Source organism: Colobus angolensis, unplaced genomic scaffold (assembly GCF_000951035.1).
Source record: "Colobus angolensis palliatus isolate OR3802 unplaced genomic scaffold, Cang.pa_1.0 Scaffold284, whole genome shotgun sequence".
In the NCBI taxonomy this organism is placed as follows: Eukaryota; Metazoa; Chordata; class Mammalia; order Primates; family Cercopithecidae; genus Colobus; species Colobus angolensis.
This window is the reverse complement of record NW_012116088.1, coordinates 3608583-3619921: the sequence shown is the minus strand read 5'-3', so window position 1 is coordinate 3619921 and position 11339 is coordinate 3608583. Positions and strand designations below refer to the sequence as shown.

The following is an 11339-nucleotide window of genomic DNA, read 5'->3' as shown; positions in this document are numbered from 1 at the left end:
GCGGCCGCGGCGGCGAGGGCCCGACTCCAGATCCCGGATCCCCGCGAGCTCCGGCCCTGCGTGCCCGCTATTTTGGTTCCATCTCTTCTGCATATTTATGCTTGCCTGTCACATTCCCTGGCCTCTGAGTGTCCTTTGGCAGTTTCCAAAGCACTTGGGCTAGAAGGAGCTTGGGGAGCTTCACAACAGGTGGGGGCGCGCAGGGGAGGGGCCGCGGCCGGACCAGCAGAGCGCTTCAAGGGCTGGCGCGGGGACGGACTTTCCACACCGTCTTTAGGGACTGGGGTTAGCAGACAGCCCTTGGCCACCACTGTCCTTACTCTGTCGCTTTACTTGGGGTTGGACCTCCCCTTTCCAGCTCTGGCGTGTGACCCCATACCGAGCGTGGTGTCAAGACCACCACCAGCTGGGGCCGTGGGAGCGAAGGTGCCCCAGGCTCGGGGAAGGTGGGGACCTTTTACCCGCTCCGCAAGTGATTGTTGCGCGCTTTGGTGAGGGGACAGTGGTACCGCGATTTCCCGTGTGCCAGCTTCGGGTCTCAGCTGTGCTTTTGTGTCTCTTTGATTAGCAAAAGCAAAACGAATTCCTCCCCGAACACTAACCTTCCTGGAAACTTCCCCAGACCTAAACTTGAGAACCGCATATAAACGGACCTTGAGGGTTCTGTTGTCAGTAGCGGGTTACCTGATTGCAAACTGAGCAAGTTTAAAACGGAGTGGGCTGCTTTGGGCTGCACAGCCGCCTGGCGTTCTGACAGCTGAACAAGAGGCAGAGGTGAGAGCCCAAGATGGACTAAAAATGCCCCAGCAGCTGGGAGCCCAACCTGGCCCAGCCTCGTTGAAAGGAGGAACATTCGGTGCAGGCGTCGGAAGATTATACTTTATGAAACGGGACAGCTCACAGGATTACATTTCTAAGCCAATCCTGTGACGATCCTCTATGAAATTACCTGTTTTCGTTGCATGTGATCAAAACTGAGCCTCACTGAAACAATTGAAAACAAATATTCTCGACAAATCTTAAAAATCGTTTTGAAAATCAAAAGGTATGGACAATGTTGTGGCTTCTTTCTAAGCTTTATTCAGCCCAAATTCTATTATTCTCTGATCTTTTATGGTGTAAAATCATACCCATTCCATTATGTATTGATTGCAAAGAGGGAAGTAGGCTTTTATCGCTATGTTTATGTCAGTTTCCATTTACTGTCTCACCACATTTTTTGGGTCATTGCCTTTGCCTTTGACTTGACAGGAGCTGGGAGGGTAAGAATCCCAAATTCTGTTTCCTAAGGCAGCCAGTTGACAGAATGGACTTTCTTCATTTTCTATTATGAGACCTGAGGAAAGACATTCGGTTCCAAAGGCTGTGTGCCTATCCTTTTAAATAGAGGAGAGAGGTCCTGGCATGGTGGCGCACACCTGTAATCCCAGCACTTTGGGAAGCCGAAGCGGGCGAATCACGAGGTCAGGAGATCGAGACCAGCCTGGCCAACATAGTGAAACCCCGTCTCTACTAAAAATACAAATAATTAGCCGGGCATACGGTGGGCGCCTGCCCGCCTGTATTCCCAGCTACTCGGGAGGCTGAGGGAGGAGAATCGCTTGAATCCGGGAGGCGGAGGTTGCAGTGAACCGCACCGAGATCACGTCACTGGACTTCAGCCCGGGCGACAGAATGAGACTCTGTCTCAGAAAAAAAGAGAAGGAAGCAGCCGTGCCAAAAAAAAAAAAAAAAGGAAGCAGCCATGCCAAGGCTAGGTACTGACTGAAGCAGGAGGAACAAATTGGAAATGTGGGAATGCGAATGTGGGCAAGTTGAGGGTCTTGTAGCTTCTCTTCGGTTGAATCTTTTCACTGAAGCTGCTTTATTATATCTGACATGTGAAGCTGCACAATTTCAAACCTATATTGAAGTCAACATACAAAAAAGCATTTTAGAAACAGCCATTAGTAAAAATACTTTTTTCAGTTAACGCTATTCTTCCCTTGTATGGGTGCTGATAATCAGATAATCAAATAGCTTATTGCATATGGAAAATTGTTTTCTTTTGAGTTAATTCAACGTGTTGCAACTTAGAATCCAGGAAAATAGTATTTTCAAATATGTATTTGGAATCTTCAAAATATTAGGTTACAAATTACCTTAAAATAAGAAATATTTATGCAGCATAGAAGAACCAGCAGTTCTCTGAGGAGGATAAATAGCAGTTAAAATATCATAATGCACTTTTTATCAGTTGTAAAAAGAAAATTACAGGCTTGGATTTATGGTATTACCATTAGAAAAACAATATGAGTATTTAAGAAACATAGCAACCTTAGTCATTAAAGTAGGCATCAAATAGCATTCTGAATTAAGTTATAAGATAAAATGAAGATTTGGATGACAATGACAATATTGCCCATCATTGTCATCCAAATCCTGGTTTTATAACTGTTTTTAGGGGCAATTCTAGTGAACTGTCCCTAAAAGATGTTTGAAATTAGTTCCATACACTTTTCCTGAATCAACTTAAATATTGATTTCACAAACAATAAGATGGTGTGCTGTAGCATGTCTGCACTAAAAAGAAAAAAAATACTCCACAGGTGGGGAGTGATTTCAATAGAGGAAAGTGATGAATATTGGATGTGAGCTCAGAAACCAGAGATTGATAAAGTCTTGTGATTGCTATGTGCATTATGAAGCTACTGTATTTTGAAAATTGCAAAACAGTAATTTTTAAAGAACAAAAGTTTGGTGAGTAGCATATGCAGATTTCAAACATAAATTGCATAACTTCGTATTTCAGTAATTAAAGATTGAACAATTGTGATTTTGTGGCTAAACAAAATATACTGAACTCATTACGTATAAGCCATGGATTCAAAGCCCCAGAAAGTTATCTTAATGAGGCGTGTAAACTCTTTTTGTTTAATGTCCACACCAAATCATTATGGTCTGCCATTTCATGAAATAGCAAGAGTTTTAAAATAAGTGATGTTTTTTAGTTTGTATATCTATATTCTTTCCTACCAGGTATAGCACAGTGTAGTACAAGGGCCTACAGTTATAAGCCTTGGGAAAGATGCTGTTTTGGCCACATATTTCATAGTGTGACCCTGGAAAGAGGGTCTCAGAGGGTCACTGTGGCCCTCAGTGTCTTTTCATTGGTAAATGGGTCATCATCTCTTGTATAATGAGAGCTGAAAAAAATACCATTTTCCTTTTATTCTCCCTTCCTTTGATTTAGGCTGTAGTTTTCACTTTTTAACTACAAAGCAGTTTATCTCTTGATAACACTTCTAGTGTATTGTCCCTAGAATATTTTTGAAAGTAGTTCTATACACTTTTCCTGAGTAATAAAAACATCACATATTTGCTAACTTGAAAGAATCCCGAGTCAGGAAATGGCCTGGATTCTCTCCGACCTTCAACTAAAGTCTTTGACCGAAGGAGCACAGGTGAGCCCTCTCTGCTTCATTTTCTGACTTAGAGAGTACTGAACTCAATGACCGATCCTCCTCCCTTCTAGCTCCAAAATAGTGGGCTAAACCCCATGCAACTCCCTTCTGAGATAAAAATAGTAGACAGGCCTGCACTATCAACATTTGTAGAAAAATATGAAATGCTTACAGTCACTTTGTAATTGAGTCTAAGGTTTGAATGCATAGAGTTTAAATGCAATAATTGTGTTGCTAACAACAAAGACATACAAGTTTTTATGTACCTTTATGTTCTGTGCATTAGTCCTTCATTCCTGGGCATGAGGAGAAGTGATGGTTTCTCAGTGACTTTCCAGAACTCTAAGGCTGTGTTTCTCACACCAGGCCTCAGGGTTTCTACGTTCTGAACAAATTTCCAATATTGTACCCATGCACACCTAAGTCTAAGAACTCTGCTGTCAGGTGACATTAAACGGCACCTGAAGTTATATTTGAGATGATTACTCAGTAATCATTGTACAGTTGATTTTCATAATATGGATCCAAACACTGAATAGAACACAGTTTTAATTAAATCTGTATTTCTCAGTTGAAACTTTATTTTAGCATTACATGACTTCTATTTCATGAATCATAAATGTCATGTGTCTTCACAAACTGTAGTTCTGAATTTAATTCATTCACCATTTTGTTGTCAAAAAGAAGAGTTGATGTTTTTGAAAGATCTAAACAGCTTTGCAGCTGATGTTCTAAAGAAATAAAATATACTGCTGAATGCAGAACAAGCCTTTGCACTAAATTAATGTAAGTTTGATTTTCTGAGTTTCAGTAATAATATTTTCTGTCTTTAGCAATCATTTTTGGACTGATGCTCATTATGTTTTATTCTTTTTGGACTTTATTCCATGGATTTCTAAAGGACATCAATTTGCTTTATTTCTGGAAGATGTAACACAAATTAAGTAATGTGCCTTTGATTCTAATGTACCTCTTACACCTTAACTAAAGCATGAGCAACATCATTTTTAAAAGCATTTCTTTGACATGAGAATATATGACAGAAACCATCGTAAATAGGAGTTTTTGAAAACTACTTTGCTGAAAGGGGTGTTTTGTAAAGGATACTATGTTCTGAAGACCTAAAGGTGAGTTCTGTTTATGTAATAAAAGTGTATGAACCTATATAATTTCATGGCTTATTGGCTTATAGGGCCTTTTATTCATGATCAGATATAAAATGTATTTTGTGCTGGACTTTAAATTTCTGGAAAATTTCAAAATACTGATGAAAGGGCCCCTGGTAATGACTCAGCAGGCTTTCCATTCCAGATTTATCTCTTTGAGAAAAAAGAACAGTGTTTCTCATTATCACCATGAAAATAAATAGATGCTGTTTCAAACCATGTTAATCATTTAGTCGGTTAATTAGGAATAATCCTTTTGCAGAATAAATTCAGACCTTCCAGTAATGTGTTGATAACTGTCAAAAATCCTTTTTTCTAAATCTAGCTAGCAAAGGCTTTCATTTTGGAATTCAGGAAGCAGGGGAGATTTTATTTACCACTCAGTTCCTGTTGCTAGTGCTTTTGAATTTTGCCTTTTTTTTTTTTTTTTTTTTTTTTTTTGTTATTCCCCAGTGGCAAGTTATTTATTGCTTCTTTTGGCCACTCATCAAATAGTAGTTGGTAATCGGAAGATTTTACGTGGTATTTAGGATAGTTTTTTGCTTTTTTCTAGTGTTTCTAGTTGAACTATGATGGATTAAGGGTAACTGAGTAATTTTTCTCTTGACATCGATGCCCTTTAAGCTCTTTTGAGCTGTGATCCTGCTCTTGTTATTAGCTTTCATTCTGTTCATTAATCAGTGTTTTCATTCTGGCAGTTTTTTCCTTTCTTTCTCCTTGTTTCTGAGATTAAAAAGTGAAAGCAGTCTTTTACGAGGATCTATTGTTTGTTATCTTTTAGGCAAACCCAAATATTTATTTGTCTCTTTTGCCTTCATACCCAAATTTATTGCAAATGCATGATAAACTTTCAGATTCTCAAAAATCTTCTCAGGGTTTCTGCTTTCCAGGTTTTAGAAATTAGATTATCTGATTTCAAGGCCTTAGATTTTCAAATTGCTCTTTTGTATGCATCTATTCTATTCGCTTTTCTTTTCAGTTCTAAGTCTATGTTTATGTGTAAAATGCTTCTCTTGTTTCTGACATTTTCCAATTTAGTATCAATTTCTCATAATGAACCACTTTTACCTGCTTGTCTTCCATGTGGATGCTTAATAAATACTCTAACTTAGGTATACAGTTTCATGGAGGAGAACAGAAGAATGTGGTTAATTTTTTGAAATAGCAACAAGAAGAAAACATATTGTAGCTTTAGCAAGCATTATTTTCTTGTGACAGTTTTATCCTCCTAATTATACTTTGCCTAAGCTGGTACTAACATTAATTCACGTTCTCCTAAGCATATGCCCACTCTTGACAGATATACACTGGGGTTGCAAATTTGGCATGTATAATTTACGCATAAATATTCGATTGCTAAGAAAACTGAGACTAAATCAGATGCTGGTCATTGTCATCTTTTAAATTACACTCTGACCTTTCATCCGTCTACTTAGCTGTGTAATAACACAATTGTCTTAATATAAATAATTCATTTCTAGTGCTGCAACCCATTTTTAAATATTCAATTTTAATATTTATTATAGTTCTGATATTTATTATCTGAAATGTTTGGCTAGATATTCTTTTCCTGAATAGTGCTTAGTTTCATGTAATTTGATTTTATTTTTACTAGCTGGATAAACACACAGTTTCTACTTTATCTTAATGCATCCAACAAAATCAGTCTTGTATTAAGTAATTAAGGTCCAAAAATCAGTTGGTTCCATTGACTTTGGGCAATGCAATGTCCAGTCCAAATCTGTAATTTGTTTCCCTCTGGTATTTTGATAGTGTTCCACAGAGGATGCCTAATTGGTGTGATTAGGCTTCTTCACTGGTGTTTTATGGACAGTATAACTGGCTTCTCCCTTGAAAGCAAATAGTTTTCTTTATGTTGGGAGTATTTTTTAAAAATAGCTTATCAGCAAGGTTTTTCTTCTGAGTGTGTTTTTTTAAGCTAAATCTTTTAGAAAGGCAGCAACCATAAATCCTTCAGGGACATATATAAACACACAGGTGGATTTGCCCATGCGAGTATTTGTTTTTAGCTAATGGATAGTTTTCTCAAAACAATCTGTTCTTTTGCCTGTGTGCACCAAAGTGGGTGAAATATTTGGGACTACACCATAAAAAGTAATCTTGAATGATGGCAGTAGGCTGTAAGAGTTCATCATGTAGAGAGTAGCAGAATATAATAGAGAAAGCTATAAACTTAGAATCAGGAGGCCTGCCACTTACTAGTTGTGGAACGTGGATGTGCTCTGGGCCATTATTACCTTATTTAAGTAGCAGAAGGTGGGCTAGATTGTCTCAAAGTCTCCTTTCAGCTCTATAGTAACGTGATTTTTTAGGTGCCTCTTTGGTTATTTGAGGCTAGCATTAAATGCTGACATTCATTTGTAATATTATCCTTCTGGTGAGCTCAGGTACCCTACTGTAAATGATAATGTTTATCTGAAATTGCTTACCTTCAAAGAGCAGTCTTTAGTATTTCTTATTCAGCATACATTTGTTGACCAGATTTTATGTGCCTGGTACTGGTACAAAGCCTTAGAGTAACAAAGGTAAATAAGATGAATTTCCCACCCACGAGTAATTACATTGCTGTACAATAAGTACCACAATGGAAGACCATATGAAGTACCATGGTAGTTCAGAGGAGAGATTAATTAATTCGACTTTGGGATGACCAGGTCAGCTTAGAAGGAAATGGCATTTAGATGGATCTGGAAAGATGTGTTTGCCAGATGGAAAACAGGGCTGAGGATGGCAACTGAAGGGCCTGACAGGTGGGCGCTAGAGCACGGGCAGAATGAGATTTCCAAGGCTAAATAGCAGACCATGAATGGGGCTGGGATAGGGCATTTTGACTTAAGGAGAGTGGGGAAGAATGGCCTGGAAGTGAAATGAGGAATTAGGGCATTTGTAGGTTGCCAACACTTCCTCTTGGCCATCTCCACATGTTGAAGAGTAATTCTGGTTTTTTGTTTGTTTGTTTGTTTTTAATCTGGTGTATATTGGGATCTGCTTGCATTTCTACAAAATTTTCACAAGAATAATTGGAACAATAATCTGTTTATTGAACATTTACTATGCATTAAGTCTTATTCTCAATGTCCAAGTCCAGTATCTAGTTAAAACATTTTACCATCTTTTTTTTTTTCTGAAAAGTTGTTTCAGCACAACGTTCATAGAACAAAGTTTTTTTTAAAAAAATGTTTTGTTTGGCTATAAGACAATAAATCATTCATTAAGGATTAACATTTTTTGACAGCAACTCACAATACATTTTAATGATAGGCAATGTATTCACATATAAAATAATCATATTTAGCCTCAAAACTTCAAATCAAATCATTTCAGTCTATTGAAAGGATGAAATGGGATGTCGATGGCTTGGAAGCAGTCTTTTGTAAACTTTAAAGTTCTAGATTATTGTCAGTAAGTATAAATATCAGGAAGAAGACATTATGTATTCAATTTTGTGTCTGAGTCTCAGCCTAATCCCCCAATAGTTATGGAGTAGGGTAAGAACTGTATGTCAATTTGGAATCAGACTCTCTGTTTTGAGCCATTTAATTTAGACACATTATTTTAATGTAAGCGCTTTTCCTTTTTCTTTGGCAGTCAGTGTGCAATTTTAATTAGCACTTGGAACCCAGAAGAATACATTGATGAGCACAAGACATGAAGAAATACGTTCATAATGGCCTGCCTAAGGTCTCTGGCAGCATCCAAGAAAGACGCTTTCAGTATAATGCTCAATGCTTCTGAGAAATCATCCTTGCTGATGATTTATACTCTTGTACATTTAATCATTTTAGTTTCAAAATATTGGCATTAGCAGCTTTGTCATCTATACTACACTCAAGGAATATTAATTTCCTAAACTTATTCTGATGCAGTAACTGAGGTGTAAGAAAACAACTTATTTTCTACATCTGCCCAGGACTCTCTTCCCAACTTGGCCACTCAAGCTCTTCCACATCCTTTAAGCCCCAGATCTAATATTCCCCCTCACAGTCTTTTTAACCTCCCATTCCCCCATGGCCATTCTTTTCAATATACACCCGTGGTTCATGCATCTTAGCGTCTTAGTGTGCACACCACACTGCGTTGTAACTATTTTTTAATGCATTACTCCCCCTGTCAGTTCTCGATCCCCTATTTGTAGGAACTGTGTCCATATGTGTATTTTGGTTACATCTAGTTGAAAGACAGAGCATGGTAGAATAGAAATAACATGCACCTTATAAACTGATATAGGTTGAATCCAAACTGCTCCTTACTTGCTGTGAGGACTGGGGCAAGTTACTTCTTTGAGCTTTTTTAAAACAACAATAGTAATACCTGCTATACAGGATTGTTGTGAAGATTAAAGAAGCTCCATTCATTAGTTCAACAAATATATGGAGAAGTCCTATTACATGTCAGTAATTGCAAGGGTAACTGTACTTGGTGTTAAGAATATAAAGGTGAGTAAGTCATGACTTTGTCCTAAGAACTTTACAATGTGGTAGTAGAGAAAGACTAGGAGATAGTTGCAACATAATTCTTAAAGGATGAGTAAGAATTCACTAGCACAGGAGTTATAGGGTTTAGGTTGAAAGCAGCAGGATTTGAAGTAGAAGGAGAACTGTGTGCAATGCCTTTAAACCAGGGAGGGGATGGGAAGTCTAAGGTACAGAGGGAGGTGTAATGTAGCTGTGATGGTGGGGTTAGGCTGCAGATATAAATATTACAAGGGGCCTTGCAAGCTAGGCACAGGGCAGAGGGAACCTGTGAAGAGTAGATGATTAGATTTGCATTTTAGGAAGATCTCTTTCCTTGCTGGCATGTGGAATGGTTTGAGGGAGTCAAGAGAATCAGTATGACCAGTGAAGAGGCTGTAGCACAGAAGTGTTAACGGCCTCAACTGCAGGAGTTACAGTGGAAATGGAGTGGAGAGAATATGTTGAGAGATAATTAGCAGCCAGAAAAGGCAGGATGTGATACAGTATACAGGTGAGGGGAAAGTGTGTAAGGAAGAGAGAGGAAATTTCAGGAGAAATGTACAGAATTTTGACTTGGGGATGACGGTGCTATTCTCAGAGATAGGAAATGCAAGAGAAGCAGTTTAGGGTATAGGTAGGGAATGGAAAGTGACTCCAGTGTGGAAATTGTGGAAATCATGGAACTCCTATAGGGACTGCAGGACATTTTGACATCATCATTTTGAGCTCTTGTATGTTTTGACCCTGCTGTTTTTTTTGTTCTTGAATATAAACGTTGCCATCAAGATGATATCAACACTGATGAATTTTGTGGTAAAGATTTATTCCAGGGTTAACTTCATTAAGCTAGTTTAATTTCTTGACCTATTTCCTATATGGCAAATTTAATCTTTTCCCATTTGTTCCCTCCTGTATTTTTATTTTATTAGCACTGTTTCCATCAGGACAAAATCTTTCTTGTGTACATTTTACAATGAATACTTGATTTATCAACTTCTTTATCATCATCTTGGTTAAATTTTGACAGATATAACTTTTTCATGGTAAATGTCATTTTAGCTCTACTATTTTTACCATGTCAAATTTTGTACATCTACTTTTTTTGATTTTTCATTAATTTGTGAGCAATATTAATTCTTTACCATTTTCTGTTTTTGATATTTTCAGTTGTATTTTACCTTTTTTTGTAACCAGCGAGTTTCATGAGACAATTTTTTCAACTATAAAAATTACTGATGATCTGTGATTCTCAAGTCAGCTTTTCATCTATAACAAATTTTGCTGTGTATCATTTTGGCCCTTGTCTGTTTCATTTTGGTCCTTAAAACCAAAACTGCCTCAGAATCTAAATGACATTCTTCTGCCTATGGAAGAGCCAATGAGAAAAGTCCAGAACATAGGTACATGTATATAGATATGGTGATTTGGAGAGAAGTCTAGGATGAAACGTAGATTTGTAAGCGTTTGCATCTGGGTATGAGGGCAAGAGAGTGGATGACATCTTACCAGAGGGTATGTAGCATAAGAGAAGAGTACCCCAGAAAACTAGGAGAAGGAATCCAGGAAGGAGTGGTAGAAAGTAGGGAGAAGCCCACAAGATGGCATTCTTGTGGAAGACAAGTCAAGAAAGAGGAAGTGGTCAACAATGTTGGATGCTGCCAAGAGGATGCATACTGAAATGTGTGGATTTTGCAACAGTAACATCACCCTGTCATCGCTGAAGGCAGCCTCATGAATGGAGAAAGATCTGCAGCTGGGTATACAGAATAGGAGCAAGAAGGAAGCAAAGATGTGGAGACAATTACAAGGACAACACTGGGCTGCAAGAAGAAACATTTGCTTATTGATTCACTGGTTTGTTTCCTTTTAATACGAGAGAGACTTAAGCATGGTTAGGTGCTGATGGGTTGGAGAGGAGAGGATGAATGTATAGGAGAATTGGAACAGGATCCCCAAGAAGAGCATTAAGATCCCAGTCCTTTCCTGGGGTAGAATTTAGAATTGCTGCCTAAATCTTCATATCTAATGATTCCTCTGCAGCCACGTGCCCAAGACAGAACCATCCTCAATCTGGCCCATCCATTTGGGCTTTTACTTTGGGTTCCCAATTAAACCCCTAATTCCTTCCTGGGCCTGGAACTTCCTCCAGAGCTGCTATCACTTGCTTATCACATCTCAGTCAAGGGGATCTTACTGCCCTTAACCCCACAATACTATCGCTTGCCGTGACCCTTGAATATTACTGCTTTTGAGAA

General features: G+C 38.3%; 1 pseudogene across 1 annotated transcript; it reads left to right on the top strand.

Annotated features, from left to right (window-relative positions):
* Positions 1 to 7: 7 nt before the first annotated feature.
* Positions 8 to 1163, top strand: LOC105516570 (annotated as a pseudogene). Its single transcript, XR_001002507.1, has one exon. The product of XR_001002507.1 is annotated as an uncharacterized protein FLJ39653-like (transcript).
* Positions 1164 to 11339: the final 10176 nt, after the last annotated feature.